This window comes from Canis lupus, chromosome 12 (genome assembly GCF_003254725.2).
Source record: "Canis lupus dingo isolate Sandy chromosome 12, ASM325472v2, whole genome shotgun sequence".
In the NCBI taxonomy this organism is placed as follows: Eukaryota; Metazoa; Chordata; class Mammalia; order Carnivora; family Canidae; genus Canis; species Canis lupus.
The window spans coordinates 9291665-9306532 of NC_064254.1; positions in this window are offsets into that span (position 1 = coordinate 9291665).

A 14868-nucleotide genomic window follows, 5' to 3' on the forward strand; every position below is an offset into this window, starting at 1 on the left:
ATCTGATTAACAGTTTCAATTAACAACAGTAGCTTTAACAACAGCTCACAGATCCAGGGTGCTCACATTAACCCCTGGGGTTTAACCCTCATGATGACCCCATGCCCGGGTATCACTGTTACTCCTACTTTACAGGTGGGAATGTACACAGAGGGAGGAGACAGCAAGACCCCCGAGAACTGGGCGGGGTGGGGATGGGGTGGGGGAGTCTGTGTGTCCTGGGTGGAGGGAAGGCATCCAGACCAGTCCGATATGTCAGGAGCCAGGAGGCAGGAATAGCATGGCTCATGCCCAGCTCACCACTTTGTCATTTTTGGCCTCTGACAGTCTCTTATTTTTAATTCTGTAGGGGGAGTGTGTGGCACTCAGATGTGAGTCTGGCCAGAACGTGACCCCCCTGACAGCCTCCGGCTCCTCGTCCCCTTGGCTGCGGGCCTCAGTCAGGTTGGCATGGCAGGACTGAAGCCTGGGACCTCCCCCTCAGCAAAAGGGCAGTTGGCGGGGGGGGGGGGGGGGGAGGAACCATCCCCCACCTGACAACACATCCCCCCACTGGACAACCCACCCTCTAACCCCTCACTGCAGCACCTCCACCTTGAAGATTGACTTGCATCTGGGCTTCCTGGAGGCATTGAGGAGGTCGAGATGAGCCTTGCAAGGCCAAGGCAGCCTGGGCAAGTTCCCTAGGAAATGTTCCTGACAGTCTGTGCCTTTCTCCAGCCAGCCTTCTTGAAAGGGCCTGCTCATCTGCCACTACATCCTCCACTGGATGAGCTAGAATTGTCTCGGCAGCCTGACCCAGCTTAGCCCCCCAGGGCTCCCAGTGACTGTGTCTGCATTTGCTTTCCCATTTCCCTCAACTCTATGGAGGAGGGAAGAGCCCTCAGTCTCTGAACAAGGGTGGCACTGGGTTGTCTCTGAAGAGGTCTGCTGGGATTCCTACCATGTCTTCCCCAGCATCCGGACCAGTTAGTGGTTCCTCCCTGGCCACCCAGGCCACCCAGAGAGCCTCTGACCCTGGCTCTGCAGACACCTGCAGTTTGCTGCTCTGTCCTACCACATCGTGTCCTGTCACAGATGCCAGGCTTGGCATCCACCTTGGCCTCTGAATCAGGCCCCAGTCCAGCTCTCCTCCATTCAGCCCTGCATCTACCTGTCCCCACTACATCCTGTGTGTCAATCCATGTAGAAGATAGGAACACCTGGGGGAAAGAGAGAGAGAGAGAGAGAGAGAAAGAGAGAGAGAGGGAAGAGGAAGGAAGGAAGGAAGGAAGGAAGGAAGGAAGGAAGGAAGGAAGGAAGGAAGGAAGGAAGGAAGGAAGGAAGGAAGGGAGACACAAAAATATAAGGGTAATAGGGGCCTCCAGATCCATCAGATGGGCCAGATGAATGGAGATCAAGGATGACTGCTAGGATGTTGGCTTCAGGTCACCTGTGCACAGCTGCAAGCCTAAGACCAGGATACAGCAGCTGCCACTGCTCGGATTATTGATGCTGACACAGCTGCCCCCACCAGGCAGCAGGTGACAAGACCATGGCTACAAATCCTCATCTTGGCTGCAGCCCACTCACCTTCCCTTACCATTGCAGCAGGGATGGCCTCTGGCTCCTGCCACTTTCCGTATCCCAAGGGCAGGCCACTTGTTGGCAAAACTTAGATCACAGCCAGAATTCCAGCAACATGAGGTTCTGGGAAATGTCACTTTAAGCCTTCTAGCCATCGTGATACAGAGGGAACCACAGAAGGAGGTGGACATGGATGGCAAAGACCAATATATCATGTCCAGCATCCCCAGCACTTCTTTTGGGTATCAGTTCCCCTGTAGTCCTGACCTGGTTTTAGCTTTGCCCCAGCCTATGGGCACTGCTCAGACTGCTGCCCCAGATTTGGCCTCTGCTGGGTCATCCCCAGTGGCCATTCACCCCTCAGCCAGGGCAGAGGTGCCCTGCCCCATTCCCTATCCATGTCAGCTCCTTAACTGGTGTCCTGTTAACCAAGCCTAGGTCCCTGGACCTTCCTGGGGCTCCTGTAGCATGGAGCCGGATCAGAAGACAATCACTGGAGAGCACTAGGCTGGGTGTCAGAAAGTTCAGAAGACCTGGGCTGTGGCCATGCCCTCATCATGTGCCCTTTCAATCTCCATGTCAAAGTCAGTCATCCTTCAGGTCCCACCTTGTGGTGACTCTCTGAGATTTCTAAATCTTACCTTATAAGCAGAAAAGACATGGTCACATGCACATGCACATGTGACATCCCCAGGGAGCTGGGGATGGCTTTGCTGGCACAACCCAGAATTCTTGTACAACTGTATTCAGAAAAAGTGGGGGAAATGCGGTGCTGAGGGAAGAGGTGAGGCTGAAACACAAGGTGGAACAGGACAAGAACTGCCCCCATTTGGCAACCCATCCTTCATCTGACCACCCATGCCTCACCTGACAACTCATCCCCCACCTGACAACCCAACCCCCATCTGACAACCCATTTTCCCCTCACAACCCACCTCCTCACCTAACAACCCATTCCCCTAGTCAAGCCCATCTCCCACCTAACAACCCATCCCCCACTGGAAAACCATCCCCCACCTGACAACACATCCATTCACCTGACAACACATCCCCCCACTGGACAACCCACCCTCTGACCCTAATGACCCAGCTTCTTACCTAACAACCCATCCCCCCAACCTGATAATCCATCCCCCTCGAGACAACCCACCCCCCAATTGACAACCCATCCCTCACTTGACAAGCCATCCCTCACATGTCAACCCATTCTCCACCCAACAATTCACCCTCCATCTGACAACCTATTCCCCCCCACAGACCATCCCCCCACCTGATAACCCATGCCCCATCTGGCAGCCTATCCCCCCAACCTGACAATCCATCCCCCCAATAACAACCCATTCCCCTACCAGACAGCCTAACCCCCACCTGACAATCGATCCCCTACCTGCCAACCATTCCCCCACCTAACAACCCATTGCCCCACCTGACAATCATCCTGCCACCAAAGCCTTGGGGTCCTAAGGCCTTGGGTCCCAGACTGGGCTGAGAAAACCCTAAGGGCAGGCTTCAGGGAGGGCAGAAGAGGCTCAGGGTAGGGGAAGGTTAGAGAGAGACTGAGCAGGTAAGAGCAGGAGTAAAGAACTTGGACCATAAGGGAGGAAAGTCTGAAAGCCCTAGGCTTGGGCCCCTGCCCCCTTGCTCTTACCTCCTAGGCAGCCCCCTCACCTAGATCCTCCGAGAGCAGTCGAAGCCACAGCTGTGCCAGTGACCTTGAGGCTGCACATCCAGCTTAATCCACATCAGCGTCAGTGAAGGCCTTCCTGTCACTCGGGGATATTTATAACCTGTCTGCCAGGGCCCTGTACCTGGCAGCCGCTTGGAAACTAGGCCATGGGAGCCAGCCACAGAGGAGGTAGGCCCTGCCCCCTGCCCCAGCCTCTGAAGGCTCCCTGGAAGTGGAACCCCAGTTAGGGATGGAAAAGAAAGCCTCTCTGCCCCAGCTAGGAAACTTGCCCCACCCCTGGGTAAGTGGGGTTTCTGGAAAGGGCTTCCTGTGCCCATAAGCTTGTCTCTGGGCTGCATCTTCTGTCCCATTCATGAGTGGCCCTTTGGCACATCGCCCATCTGTGTGCATCTTGCCTACATCTCTCCTCTCTCTTGGTGATCAGCCCATGCAAAAACTCCTAGGGCCTGACAGCAAGTCCACACACCCACGGTTCGATGTCCAGGGCCTCACCCACACCATCTCCCCACCCACTGCTTGTGGAGTCACTAAGGACTCCGACTGCTTCGGCCCAGCATGAGCTCCCCTGCTCTCTGGGTGACGTAGAGTAATTTTGTGCAAAACTTTCTGTGTCTCAGTTTTCTCTTCAGTAAAATGGGATTAACAACAGGGATTCCAAGAATAAAAGGCTCAGAATGGTGTCTGGCACATAAGAAGCACTCAGTATGTGCTGGCTAAACAGAAAGGTTTATTGATTAGGGATAGATGCCCCAGAGTCAGGATGTACTTATTCAAATCCTGATTCTGCCCCTGGCTGGCTGAGTGACCTTGTGCCAATGACTTAAGCTCTCTGGGACTCAGTGTCTTCCTCCCTAAAATGGGAATAGTAGTACCTACCTCATGGGTCACTGTGAGGATTAAAGAAGTTAACATGGGAAGCTCTAAGCATAGTGCTGGGCACATAGTAGGTGTTCAGTTAGTATTAACATCATTAGTAGCTAATGATAATACTTATTTGGACAAGATCCTCTTCCAGACAGGTCTCCTTTTCTGCTTCCTGCCTCTATACTTGGCTGGCACAGCTGCTCACCTGGCACCCTCTCTTTCTTCCTCTTCCCTCACCCCAATTGAAATGCTGCACTTCTGTCCAGCCTCCCCTCTTCCACACAGCCAATCATTTTGGTGGACTTTGCACTAGCCTCCTCTCTGGTCCCTGAGGCCTGACCCTATCGGGCTTCCCCTGAGGAAACACAACTCTCTGGACCTTGAAGCAGGGCCTCTGCCTCGCTCACCTCCCCTGCCCACCGCAAGGACGCAGGAGCCAACCTCATGCTGTGTGAACAGCAGCAAAGCCAAAGCTTTCCTTAGGCAGGCCTTTCCTTGCTGGGTTTTGCCCTCCCTCCTTCAAGCAGGAGTCTGTATTCCCGGGATGAGGGACAGTGTGACCCAGCCCACAACACACACACACACACACACACACACACACTGTTTTCCCCCAAGAAAAAATGTCACATTCCCACTAATGACAACTAAAATGCATTTTTCCCATTTTCTGGATTTTTCAGTCCAATAGAGGAACAGGCCAGCCTGCCCAGCCCTGTCCCCCAGGAGGCGGGACATACCCAGGAGGCCAGGCATTGGGGCCTAAGAGTGGAACCCCTCCTCCCTCAGGGAAGGGAGGACTGGTGACTTGCTGAGGGGGAACCAGGGTGCCTCCTGGGAGGAAGTGGAGGTGATGATCTTGCTGAGGCACTGCGGCCCATTTCTTGAGGTGGAAAGAAGCACCAGAGTGTCGTTGTTTTGTTCTCTCCCAGAAAGGTCTGATGGACAGCAGGTCAACCTTTCTGACCTTGGCAATATTATCACTTGCTGTCCTGCAAGCAACATGGAGCCTGGGGCTCATCAGAGGGCTCTTCTGATACCGTACCCCTCCCCTCCTCTACCCTACAGGCCTGCTGGGACCCCCAAGGTGTCTGTGTCCCCAGTAGCCACAATGGAGAGAGGGCTTTCCTCTTGCTTCTTGCACCACCTCCCCCAGTAATTACCTCTCCTTCTGGCTTATGGCACAGAAGCCACCTCTGGCAGGGAGCCCCTTTTTCCTATGAGCTGGGGCAAGGCATAGGGAAAGAGGGGTTGAGTGGGGCAGGGAGGGAAGGCTTCCTGTGTACTCACTGTCCTCCCTGAGGAGAAGAGTGTCACCAGCCTGAATGCTCAGCCCCTTCTAGCCTACAAGTCAGCCTGCCCCAGATAGATGAGGGAAGTCGCCTCAATGGCCATTGGCTCAGCCCTCATCCCTCTCCCCAATTCTAGTCTAAGATGGCCTAGGAAGGATTCTTACTCACATTGGTGTTCATGATTGAGGACCAAAAATTTGCCCCTCTCTGCTTTCTCTGTAAATTATCCCAAAGGATTATGACTTCCCAAAGGAGTGTTTGTCTAATGGAAGGCACCCAGGCCAGGCCATAGGGTGATGAGGGAAGCCTTAGAAATCCAGACAAGCACCAATCTGTGCTCTCCAGCCACACTCAGAGCTGGATCCACGCTCTTCTTCACAGAATAGTGTTACCTGCAGGTACATAGATGGCACATGGCAGCTATAAGATGCCCTCCACACCACCCTTCTGCACTGTGAGAGAGCCCCAGAGGGCTGTGGATCCTCTTCCACATGGGCAGGAACTGGGCCTCAAAGATTAGATGTCTGTGGTCTTCCGGCTTGGAAGGCTGGGTCAGATCTCTATCGCCACATCTCCATCACCTAGCTACTGGTGTGTTGGTTGCTAATGGCTCCTAATTATGCCTTCTCTGATGGGTTGTCTTTACTTGGCAAGATAGAAGCCACTTCCTTGGGAGCTGTGTCACATGCTTTGCCACCCCAATAGCCTTTTGCCAACGACACTGGTGTCAGAACATCAAAGCTGGCTCCTTTGTCTTAAGAACAAATTCCAAGGGGCCACTCAGGTTCCAGAGTTCCCTGAGGGATCAGGCTCAGGCAAGATGTTGGCTCAAGTGGCATCTTGGCCTAGATTTCTCTTTTCCAGTCTTCTCTTGCTCCCTCAACAAGACACACACACACACACACACACACACACACACAGGAATCCCCAGCTCAGACTTTGCTTCAGGGAACCAAGGGCTAGATCAGGTACTTCTGATCCCAAATCTATATGATCTTGAGGCAGCTCCTGGGACATCCTGTGGGTGTCTGTTGTGGTGAGAACCTAGCTTTCTGCCAGGATCTCATCTCTCGCTCCTGCTCCCGAAGGAGAAGCCTGGTTCTTAACACTTTCCCTGTGAACTGTGAGTCCGGCACCTCCCACGTCCCAGTGTGGGCTCCCTGCCTCCCCTCCCTCGCCCTAAGGCTGTGGCAGCCAACACCGTGACTCATGTCCCATCCTGGGTGGGCCTCCAGATTACTACCCACTGCCCTCACTTGTTAAGCAGTGCAGATGGCAATTAACTGCATGATATGAAAATATCCCAACCCTAATTATCTCAGGGAAGAGGCCAGGGACCATTAATAAATGATGAAGGAGAGTCTTTCTGGAGGCTCCTGGGCCCCTCCCCATGCCAGCCTGCAGAAGGCTGGGGAGTGAAGGGGACCCTTCCCCATGCAGAAGTCAGAGGCGTGGGGTGGTGAGATAAGACGTGAAGCCCAGGAAGGTGCCTTGGATTTACCAGGGGGAAGTAAAGCCCCTCTTTGGAGCACTGAAATACACAACTGTTAGGGCCACTGCCCTGGTCCTGCAGACACGCAGAAAGCAAATATAATGGTGGCTCCCTGGGTATTTCCTGATGAACCATTGATCGTAGCATGCAATCTTGTATGTGAATTCTAGAATTCCCCATTACCTCTTCTATGCTTCCCACAACTGCCTCCCCTGCCCCGCCCCATTCCAGGCAGCAGACAGATTTTCCATTTTCCCCAAGTTATTAAGTTCCCTCTGTGCCTTGCCCTGAGGTGGGCCCATGAGTTCTACCCTGGGGAGCAGCAATCAGACACAGAAGGGATGGGGAGCACACTCAGATAGAGATCTGAGCTGCTCAGGGTCTGCCCTTTGCTTAAACAGTGTGTCTTTTTTTCCAGCAACATATCACAACAAAGCCTGAGAGAGAAAGAAAACATTTTTATTCATGGATCCTTTTATGTGCCAGAATGAATGCAAATGCACACACACACACACACACACACACACACACAAACACACACACACACACCTGAACAGACAGGGGCTTCCATACTTGAAAGCCTAAATATGAACATTGATATCTATGGGAGGAGAGATATTTGTTTCATAAAAGGACTTGCAACAGGGCTTCTTTAAACAGGTAAGCAGCCAAAGTGCAATGAACATAAAATTTCATTTACAGAAATCTGATTTACCTGTAAATTTTCCAACACCTGTCCATAATAGAAGTGTGAGTGTGTGTTTGTAAATGTGCACAACTTGTCAGTGCCTTCTTTTCATCCAGCTGGGGAGAAGGGTGGGCATTTCTAATGGAAGTCCTCCCCAGAGCTGGCTGGCAACACATACCTTCGAGGTCTGATCACAGAGTGGAACCCTAGCCCAGGACTATAAACATTAATTCCTTCTCCACCCCCAGCTAGCAAAAAGGAAACCAAACAGTGTGTCCCAAGACTACTACAGACCCAGGGCTCATTACACTCAAAGGATGCTCTCTTTATACCCTCTTAGCCCCCCAGCAGTTCAGCCTCCCATGGATGTTTTGAGAGGAGTGTCTTGAAAGAGCTTATTAATCATCTCAACCAACTCCCTCATTTAAAAGATGAAAAGCCCAGTGCCAACCTGACCTTGGGCCTTCATCCCAGCCACCCCCATAGTGCCTGCCGATGTCTGGACCGGTAAAGATGGCTTCTGGAAAGCCAGCCCTTCTCTCCAATCCCCCCCAGCCCCATGCCTACCCCCTCTCATTTCTTTGCTTTGCCTCCTGTCCCTGCTTCAGGTGACTGGTGTGTCCTTCGAGGTTTAGCTTGCCTATGGCACTCTCCTGATGAGGTCTGAACTCCTTTTCTGGTAAAAATCTTATCTTCTTATGAAACCTTAGAGGTTACTGCCATGCCAACTGCTTAGCTGGGCCCCACAAGACTGCCCTGGAACCCACTTAGAGGAACTGGACACCAAGGGACTTGAAGACAGAACAAAAAGTAAGGCTCAGGTCTCCCCTAATTTCCAGACCAGAACTTGTCCCAGTAGACAAATGTCCATCTCTTGAAACCTTAGCTCCTTTTTTTTTTGTAATAAAAACAAGGCTGCTCATAATAGCAAACACTTATTGAAAAGAACACCTATGTGCTATGAGGTAGGCATTGTTGGAAGCCCTTTACCTCTGTTAACTCATTGGATCATCACAACTCCCTAAAGGAGTTGTCATTACCTGTCAAGTACTGTCATTACCTCTACCACACTCATCCCTTTCTAGGACTCCTGTCTTTGCTGTTCCCTCTGCCTGGAATGCTTGACCTCCAGACCTTCATGCCTCCCTGGAGAGGGTAGCTTGACAGCCCTATCCAAAGTAGCTACCCATAGCTAGACCACTGCACCTTTCATTCTGTAGCATCGATCTGCTTATTTCCTTCAGCATCGTTCACCCCCTGAAATGATCTGACTTCAGGGTTTACCATTTCTGCCACTAAAATGTAAACCCCAGATGAAGCCATCATTGATGGCAGTGTGCCCGGCACCCAGACCACCTTGGCCTGGCACATAGTGGGTACCTAACTATTGATCGATGAGCACTCTGGTCACATAACAATGTCCCTCCACACACATGCATTCACAGACTCTGTCCATATGCTAGAGTGTGCACTTGAGTGGATTCACATGGGCACAGACAGCCGCGTGTCTGTGATAGAGTACTCTGCAGTGTAACACCAGATACAAGTGGCAAGACCGGCTTAACATAGATGGGCTTTCTAACAGCCAATGCTAAGAAACAGAATGTCTCTAAGGACAGATCCATAATTACCCAGCCTGGAAGAATGCAGAACAGAAAATAGAACCTCTGTGTAGGAGCCAGAGCATCTCCACCACCTGGTCCAGGCCTTTTGTGTTGGTTGCCTGGAGAAATGGAAGACTTGATTAAAAGGTGTGAGAAACTGGCCCCTGCAGAGTCCTCAGAAGGGGAGGGGGTTGTGGTGACCCGGTCGCTCTAGTTACAGAGTTGAGCTTGCTAAATATAGCTGGGCCAGACATGGGGCACCGTTGAGGCAGGTCTGAGATCAAGCAGGGTTCAGGGGCTCCCTTTTCACCCAGGCTCCCTGGCCCTCACCTTATCTTTCACAGGTCGGAACCCATCTGCAGGGGAGGGGATGTCATCTTTGCCCTGACAACGAGATGGGAGGAGGGACCTCAAGCTTATGAATGTTCTGGCCTTGCCTGAACTTGGACATGCCACTCTGACAAGAGGTATTTAGGAAATGCAGGATTGTGCACCGTGTGTGGTCTATGGTGGTTGAGGTACCACCAAACTCTAATGTATATGACCCTTGTTCTATGGCACTCAGGTCTTACTAATTTCAAGGCTGCTCCAATTCGTGTGTGTGTGTGTGTGTGTGTGTTGATCCATATAGTCAGAGTAGCAGAATACCCACCCCCTTCATGGTTAGAGACCACAAAGTTAAGTATGATGTCCTCACAGAACAGAGCTTGGAGATGTAGGTAGGGGCATACTCTAGCTGGCACTGGTGACACGGGGCAGGATGAGTCCTCACTGGCCTGCAAGATCTCCAAAGCCTCTGCTTCCATGTGAAGACCTCCAGAGTAGCACACAGAATGGAAAGGGCTGGGCAAAGCTCTGCAGGGCAGAAGGCAGAAGGAGCCCACCCTGAGACATTTAGGAAAACCAGGGTGCCTGTCTCTAAAATCCCTCCTGTTACAACTGCCAACATGCCCCACGCACTCATTCTTTGTCAGTTCTGGTCCCTGGAGCTCCTGGTACCCCCACCCCATGCGATGTTGCCCCTGGACTCTCAGGAAGCTATGAAGCCTTGGCCAGAGGTAGGAAGCTAGATGAAGGGGCAGTCTGGAGGGTGCCCAATCTGGGGCTTGAGAGTCTCCTTATCAGAGGACTATCAATAACCTTCCAGCACAGGGACCTCATCTATAAAATGGGACAGCCATGCCCCCTTCAGATAATTGTGAGGATGGAGTGAGATACCACAGCAGAGCACCCAGCACATGGCATCAACCCAAACAACAAAGATGTGTGAGCGTTAATTGCCATACTTACTTTCTCTTTCTTCCTTAACTCTTTTTGGAAAACATAAGTTGGCATTACCTAAAAGTGGCCAAAATTTGTTGTGATTTTCCTACCAGCTTGAACTACCCAAGACAGCAGTCTTCTCCTTGCCTACTTCCACTGGAACCTCTGCCACAGCCCTGGGCCACCCAGTCACACCAGCACCATCTGGTCTCACAGGCTGGGGCTCAGTGGATCCACAGCCATTGGAACTGTGGTGCCCTTCCCCTAACCCCCCCTTATCTTCATGGTCCCTGGAGCCTTCTGGTACCTGTGGGCTTGACCTTGGGTGTTCCCATCGAGGCAGGGATGGCCAGTTAGCAGGGCTACCCCCAAAGCCTTCCTTGAGCCTCCTCCCCTTTCCGCGGGCTCATCCTTGCATTTCTGCCCTCGTTTCTCCCTTTACCTGTGTGTCTTATCTCCTGTGGAAGGATGCCATTCCCCCTTCCTGAGGGGTCCCCACCTGCAGGTGGTGGGAGGGTGCTGGACTCCAAGGACGAGAACTAGCCTGGTGGAACTGCCCGGCCAGCCCCCAGCCTGAGCCTGAGGCTGACTCCCCACTGGGGTTTACGGGATGTGGTTCTGTGGTTTCCTACTTAGTTCTGTTTCTTACTTCCCTTCCCACCGTGACAGGTGGGCTTGGGCTGGACCAAACTTCAGACCTGGGGGCAGGAGATCTCCTCTGCAGGGCCAGGGGCTCCCATCTATGTTTAGGAGGAACCAGGACCAAACACGCAGACCAGACCTCTCTGATCTGCCGTTTCCTCTCCTTTAAAATGTTCAAAAGAGCACACCCACCTGGTATTTCTGGGGAGAGACCGAATCTGGTGGCAGCCTCACTAGGGGACAGGGAGATGGGCTGGGCCTGACATGGAGCCTGCATCCGTGGCTCTCCCTGCTGTCACCTGCCTTCCAGGTGTCCCCTGATCATCATCTTCTTTCACAGGAATCAGAGCCCACAGAAGAACACAGAGCAGAAGAGCACCTCCCTCAGAGAGATGGATGTGGAAAAGCTGCTGTTCCCAGTTGTGGAGAGCCACCATCCACCCTTCCCAGGCTCTTTCCTCCCTATGCTGCTGAGCAACGGTTTCCCAGGAAAGGACCTGCTCAAAGGACCTGGGGCCCCTCTACATCCCATGCTGTAGGGTCCCCTTCTTCAAGTAGGTAGCAGAGCCCCAGCTCCTCCTCATTTCTCTGGTGAAGATCCTCAGGACTGCTCAGAAGGGACAGCTGCAGGCCTCTTCCCACCATCCCACCTCCACTTCTTCCCTTCCCTGTCCTGTCCCATAGCTCAGCTCCAACCTCCACTTACAACCATGTGACCTGAAGTTCTGGGAGTGGACAAGCTCCTGCACCCTGGTCCCAGTGCCCTGGCACCCCTGTGGCATGCCTTGAAGCTTCACCCAGAACACCTGCTTCACCCACAGCTGAGGGCAGCAGGCTGGGTTGAACAGGTTTCTTTAAGGGACAAATATATATATATATTTGAGAGTTTACTTATTAATTCATGAGAGATTTAGGGAGAGGGCCAGAGACATAGGCAGAAGGAGAAGCAGGCTTCCTGCAGGGAGCCCGATGTGGGACTCGATCCCAGGACCTCAGGATCATGACCTAAGCCAAAGGCAGACACTTAACCACTGAACCACCCAGGGGTCCTGGGCCTTTTTATATCTTATTCCTTACTGCTTCAGCTGTGTCTAGGGGATGAAATTGACTGCTGTCTATTTACCTTCCACCCCATCCAGGCAGACTGAACTTGGGAGAGAGATAAGGTAAGAATCAAAAGGGAGGGGGCTTGGCCCATGGCTGCCTGAGGGACTCCCACTTCCCCTTTCAGCAGTGGCCGCCTGCTGTGTGGCTTCAATGCCCCCAGAGCAGTGGCCCTTCAAAGGAGTGGGATCGCCTTCTTGGGCATCCTCACTTTTTGTGGTGGAAATTCTGTTAAGATGAGGGAATGAGACCTTCCACCAGTGCCAAGTACTGGGCAAGGCTGGGGGCCGGTGTGGCAGTGTTCCACTCTGGTGTGGCTTCTTAGCGATTATGCCCAGAACTGTGGGAAAGCAGGACTCTGAGGTAACAGATGCATGTGGCAGTGGTGTGATCCGCATCGCAGTGGGGGATTTGGGATTCACAGGGACTTGGCCCCCCTGTGTTGTCACGTGTAGCTCCAGGGTGATACCAACAGCTCTTTGAGGTCTTTTAGTTTATAACTGGGACAGCTGGGCTCATTCCCTGCTGGGCCTTCTGGGCCTGGGGAATTGGGCCACTCTGACACCCTCACACCCTGGGCCTGCCTACCCTTTCTTCTTCCCTCAACACTGGGCTGAGAGGACAGCAGAGGCCACAGCATGTTTCCCAGGCCACGTCTTCATCCAGAGCAGCTTTTCCTATTCGGATGGTGACCCACAGACCAGGCTGGGTGCTGAATCTGCCTGCACTCAGGCATCCAAGAGGGCAAGAACGGATCCGATGGCTCAGGCTGCGTGGAGGGGGAGGGGCACGGGAAGCCGTCCTCCAGGCTCCAGATGGACTCTGCTCATTACTGCATGCTCATTACTACTCAAGATAATATCAGTGTTCCTTGGCATGAAGAGTAGCTGGAGAATTCTAGTATCAGATAAGGGAGACTAAGCTGGATGGCCTCCGAGACTCTGACTGCGCCCATCTAGTGATTCTGAAATCCAACATGCTGAATAGTATTGTGAATATGAAGCAGTTGATGACACTGTGCTCAGTGGCACACATAATTAATATAAAGGAAGCTGTTAGCACTTCCGTTTCCCCAGTTCTGTGTGTGATGTATTTAATAACTCTGTACTTCTCAGCTTATAAATACACAGCCCCCTGAGCTAGATCTCTCCTTATTGTCATTTACCAATTAAAGAACAGAGGCCACTCACTCATGAAGAGACAAGCGGCCCCCTCGGCATGGGCCTCTGAAGAAAAATGTTGCCCCCGGCCCACTGCCCTGAGTCATGCTCTGCATGCTCTCCCCAGTGAGCCCACAGGACCATCACCCCAGAACCCGAAAGCTGGGGTTTGTTCCTCAGAAACAGCAGACTGTCTTAAGTGATTCCTAGTTGGACTCAGAACAAATCTCTTCCCCTTAGTTACTTTCTCGGATAAGTGATTCCTGCAGGCCTGAGAACCTTGAGAGCGCCGTGAATTCTCCTGGCTGAGAGGGCTACCATGGCCCGCCTGGAACTCTGGCCAGTCCATCTATGACTGGCAGCACATTCCTCAGAGACAGAGAGGCCAAGGGAGATGAGTGGAAAGCCCACCAGTCTTTGATCAACCAGAGATAAGTTCCTCCAGGGAGACCCATGGAGACCCCAGGGGCATGGCTGGTACTCTTTCATTTCTCATGATACTGAGCAGGGTGTCTTGTATGCAGCAAACCACTTGAGGTGAACTGTTTTGATTTCTTCATCTCCCTCACACTGTCGCTGGCTTCTGCCTTCTAAAGTTCATGGCCCATGTGTTGAGATTCAACAGTTTAAGAATTAAGGAATTTTCTGGGTTCCATTCATATCAATTCCAATGGAGGCAAATGTGTTTATGGAAGGCTTACTCAGCCTTGTCAATTTGCCAGGACTGTAAATCTTCCAGCTTGTTCCCCTGGAAAATAGGTGTCCTATCCCATGTCACAGGCTTAGTGAGGATTAACTGGCACAGCGCATAAAAGTGCTTAGTGGGAGCTGTGTAAAGAAACACAAGTCCCTCCCTGCCCCACTCGCCCCTTTTACACTGCTAAGAACCTTCCTTTTTATGCAGCCTCTGAGCGATCAAGTCAGGTTAGCTCCTGGGCTGCCATCTTTCATCACAGATGCCATGGCTTGGCCCATCCAGTGCTCTTGAAACATTTTGTAAAGGGCAGCCCGGGTGGCTCAGCGGTTTAGTGCTGCCTTCAGCCCAGGGCGGGATCCTGGAGACCCAGGATTGAGTCCCACGTCGGGCTCCCTGCATGAGGCCTGCTTGTGCTTCTCCCTCTGCCTGTGTCTCTGCCTCTCTCTGTGTATCTCTCATGAATAAATAAATAAAATTAAAAAAAAAAAACATTCCGTAAGGTCAGATCTCAGAGCTCCTCCTCTGTCTCCTCCCCCTGGGCTCTAGCTTTACCCACCCCACTTTCCATATTCAAGCTATCATGGCTGACTCAGAGACCATGACAGTTTTTATTTTTATTTTTTATTTATTTATTTATTTTATAAATTTATTTATTTATTTATTTATTTATTTTATAAATTTATTTTTTATTGGTGTTCAATTTGCCAACATATAGAATAACACCCAGTGCTCGTCACCCAGTCACCCCCACCCCCCACCCACCTCCCCTTCCACCACCCCTAGTTCATTTCCCAGAGTTAGGAGTCTCTCAT